The following is a 687-nucleotide window of genomic DNA, read 5'->3' as shown; positions in this document are numbered from 1 at the left end:
CGCTCTTTTTACGCTCTGTTTCTGATTGGAAATGTCAAGAGTTGACGTTTCCTGCTACTGGCAATGTCAGACAACAATGTTTGGGGTAGCAATGCGCATGTCTCTGACTATAACGGTAGTTTGGCGAAAGAGGGATGCATAGCTATCGAAAACACAGGGTGGTTTTCATCATTATAACAATGAATTTATTTAAACGACAACTAATGAAACTGGTGTTTAACCCTAATGGTAAGCAATTTCCTGTTGTATTATTATCAAACTATAATTAGTGTGCCGTAATTAATATAATTAAGTTATATGTGTTCAATAGCTATTTGCGAACAACAACATTAAAATATATAGGTTGAATTGATATAAATTTTTGATTATTTTCCACACACGATTTTCCTGTTTTATTGGTTTAGTAACTCAATTGATTGCGTCCCTAATTTTAAGGGTTTACTACTTCTCTGAAAAACAGAAATCGAAATAAAACATGAATATAACTTTGCTATTTTTTTAAGCCATGTATAACATGTAGACAAATTTTCAATATTTTCATTTTACTTAAGGTAAAATGAAAGTTCTATCCAAGTTCCATCGCTCCGAACTCGGTTTCACACTAATATAATAATAATAAAAAGGGGAAATAAGAAATTATACAGAAAACTATATACATAGGTATTACTTGAAGGCCTTCTAAGGTGA

Source organism: Zeugodacus cucurbitae, chromosome 6 (assembly GCF_028554725.1).
Source record: "Zeugodacus cucurbitae isolate PBARC_wt_2022May chromosome 6, idZeuCucr1.2, whole genome shotgun sequence".
Lineage (NCBI taxonomy): Eukaryota > Metazoa > Arthropoda > Insecta > Diptera > Tephritidae > Zeugodacus > Zeugodacus cucurbitae.
The sequence above is the reverse complement of the archived record's forward strand: the minus strand, read 5'-3'. Positions refer to the sequence as shown.